Here is a 3,901-nt window from a genome sequence, read left to right as displayed (position 1 = left end):
GTTCAGGGTGATCAACTCTCTGGGGGTCTCTGCGGGGATCTAACGATCTGGGCACAACAGCAGAAGTTTCTGAATTTGATATAATCCCATTTGTCTACTTCTGTTTTCATTGCCTGTACTTCTGGGGTCCTATCCAATAAGCCTACACTATTGTCTTGAATTATCTTCTTTGTTTCCTTCTAATAATTTCATAGTTCCAGATCTTACATTTAGATCTTTGATCCATCTTTAGTTGATTTTTATAGTTGATGAAAGAGACCTTCTATCCACTGGTACACTCCTCCAAATGATCAGGAGCCTGAACTACCTCCATGGCAGAGGTCCAACCACTTGGGCCATCTTCTGCTGCTTTCCCAGGTACATTAGCAGAGACTTGGATCAGAAGTGGAGTATCCGTCACTTGAACCAGTGCTCATATGGGTTGCTAGACAATGGCTTAACCTGCTCTGCCACAATGCCAGCCTCCTCCTCACCTTCCCAGCCCTGTCCAGCTCCAGGGCTTCTCCATGTCCACCACCTCCTCTTTCTCCTGGGGTGCACCTCCCCTTCCCTTTCCTCACTCCCACCCTGCTGAACACACACACACACACACACACACACATCAGATGACAGGAATGGGCTAACGCAGTCCTAGAAGAAGAAGAATCTATTTCTCTCAGGTCAGAAGCCCTTGGGGTGTTTGTTGGTGAAACTGAGTGAAGTGATGAACTCTGCTGGTGCTAGACATCCAGGCTCAGTGGCTGAGGGTCCCCAGGCAGTCCTCAGGCCTGGGCAAAACTGGCTAATCCAAGACGGTTCCATACCTGGGCTGACCAAAATAAACGAGCTCCAGTTCCAAGAAGCTAAAATGCCTAGCAACCTCCAAACCAGAGGGAACACTTTGCAAGCCCAGTGCTATGAGGAAGGATCACAGCACCTCCATGTGGTGATGGCAGCAGAACCGGGGTCCTCTGGCTGGGGCAGGACCCGAGAAAACCAGCCAAGCACTCCTTTTATACAGAGGCGCACCAGGTCCTAACCACTCACGAAGAGATGGCCCCTTCCTGTCTGCCTGGCAGCTTGAGGAACTTCAGTGTCTCAGACTCTGATCCCCCACCCTGGGGATACTGCTGACTCCTGCATTCCAGGGGTCTCTGTGCCTCTCGGTGTTGAATTATCCTCATGCAGTGCATGAAGAGCCGCCACGTCTAGGCAGGCAGGATGTGGAGAGCTGCCAGGTTCAAGGGGAAAACCACATGACATTTTCAGCTTCAATCAAGGACAGAGTCCGGTATTGTGATTTGGATTCTGACTGCTCCTGCCGTGTCCCTGCGTATCACACTACAATAATGTGGCACACCACTCGTGACCTTCAGGGGTGTGGTCAAGAGCAGGTTGTTTGGCTGAAGTAGACCCCAGAGTTCTCTCCTGGACTTGTCCTTCGTGGCAAGGCTTGTGGTTCTCTGTCTCATGCAGGGCAGCAAGAGACACCTCTTCACATTGGGTAGCCTGATCTAACTGCAGGATGATGGCTTAAATCACAGTCACTGATAAAAACCTTTCACACCCTTCAAGAGGTACAGGTCACAGTGTCCCCCAGGACCCTGGAACCGAGCACCTTCTTGCACTGAGCAAAGCTGGGGTGCCTCTTAGGTGCCAGTCCTCAGGGACTCACAGTGAGTGCAAGGTGTGAAGTGCAGTGAAGAAAGGCAGATGAAAGCAGACTTCAGTACACAGGGCCACGTGTCACTGCAGCACCAAGGAATGGGCAAAAAGGGTCTTGCTGAGCCTTCAGAAACTGAGTGTCTTTGTCTCAGCTTCGGGTATCAACCCCCAAATTTGTGCAAAGACAACACTTGATATCTAGCACCTTTGGATTTTGAATGTTTTTTTCCAGTGGAAGCTGGAGGGGTGGGGAAGCATTTTTCAACCCCACAGAAAGAACTGTTGACTCTACAGTATTTCTTGCACTGTAATCAGTGAGTATGTGGTAATTTGGAGAAACTTTGGTGGCTCAAACCCACTGTAGGACATTCCAGTCCTCATCGAGAATCTTTCTTTTTCATTACACACTTCAGAATCACCGTTCACATCCATAGTGTACTATATACCTCAAAAGTCTTCCAACTTCTACCCTGTTACTCAGATCTGAAGCTGCTTCCATATTTGTAAGAATTCATCAGACCCTCATGTCTTGGGACCACAATCTGTGGCAGTCAAGACTCTGCAAGGACTTACAGGATATGGACAGCTATCCATCAACATCTGTGAAGGATGGGTTCCGGGACCCCTTGCAGACACCAAAATCAGTGATGCTCAAGTCTTGTACGTAAAATGGTGTAGTTTTTGAATTTTACCTATATATTCCCCCATATGCTTTCAGCCATCATTAGCTTACTTATAATACTTAATATAAATACAATGCAAATGATGTACTGTGTGTAGAATGGTTGCAAGAGGAAAAAGTTTATACATGTTCAGTACAGATGCATTTTTTGAAATGTTTTTAATTAACAGTGGAATCTGCAGATGTGGACCCAGGGATAACCAAGGGCTGACCATATGTAAAAGACAGAAATGTGTCATGTGTTCATGGAGGCTAAGAAGTCCAGGAGCTGCTGGCAGAGAGTGGGAGAGATGGTGTGTGGTTCTAGGTCAAGTCCAAAATGCAGGAAGGGCCAAAATCCATCCCAGTTAGGCAGAAGGACTTTCCTCTATCTGGGAGTGAATCTGCATATGGACTATATCTCACCTCTACCTCTACCTCTTCTCTGTATTCCACCTTTCAAATAAATTAATTTAAAAAAAACTCCCATTGGTGGGCATTGTGGCACACTGGGTTATGCCACCACTTATGACCCTGGCATTCCATATCAGAGTGCCTGGTTCAAGACCCAGATGCTTGCTTCCAGTCCAGCATTCCTGCTAATTATGGGAGGCAGCAGAAGATGGTTCAAGTTCTTGGATCCCTGTCACCTGTGTGAGAGAACCAGAGAGAGTTCCTGGATGCAGAACTTCAGCTTGGTCCAGCCCTGGCTTGCAGGCATTTAAGAAGTGAATCATACATAGAAGGCTCTCTCTCTCACTTCTTCCTTCCCTGTTTCCCCCACCCCACCCCTGCCCTGTCTGCCTCCCCTCATCTTTGCCTTTAAAAAGATAAATAAATCTTTAAAAGATTGATAAACCCAATATTAGATGTTTGACAAGTTACTTATAATGGATTATAACATTGAAATTTAAAATTCCAAGTAATAGAGAAAAAATTAATTGATAGATATTAAAACCAAATTTGGTATAAATTACATTTTGGTCAAGAATTTAACTTTTTAACTACAAAATGCCAACATCCACAAATATTCAAAAGAATTGGATTAGAAATCAGTGTATAACATGAATATAATAATTGGTATAAGCAGGGATGGTTAATGCATGGTAAAATTTTAAGCCCATCACAAACAGTATATTTTTACATTCTCAAATTATTATTCTTTAAAGTTCGTTTTTCAACTCTGAAATTTTATTTTCTGACATTTTTCATGTTTACAAAACAAAACTAAAAGCAGATATCAAAGGCTTTGTGGAGGGGCCAACACTGTGGCATGGCAAATAAGGCCACCCCCTGCAGTGCCAGCATCCCATAGGGTACCAGTTCAAGTTCCGGTTGCTCCACTTCCAATCCAGCTCTCTGCAATGGCCTGGGAAAGCAATGTAAGATGGCCCAAGTCCTTGGGCCCCTGCACCTGCGTGGGAGACCCAGAAGAAGCTCCTGGCTCCTGACTTTGGATCAGACCATTGCAGCCATTTAGGGAGTGAACTAGCAGATGGAAGACCTCTCTATATATATCTCTGTCTGTAACTCTGCCTTTCAAATAAATAAAATAAATCTTTAAAAAAAAAAGACTCTGGAATTTCTGGACCAATT

The sequence above is a fragment of the Oryctolagus cuniculus genome, chromosome 7, assembly GCF_051225735.1.
Source record: "Oryctolagus cuniculus isolate XC-2025 breed Fujian yellow rabbit chromosome 7, ASM5122573v1, whole genome shotgun sequence".
NCBI lineage: Eukaryota > Metazoa > Chordata > Mammalia > Lagomorpha > Leporidae > Oryctolagus > Oryctolagus cuniculus.
The sequence above is the reverse complement of the archived record's forward strand: the minus strand, read 5'-3'. Positions refer to the sequence as shown.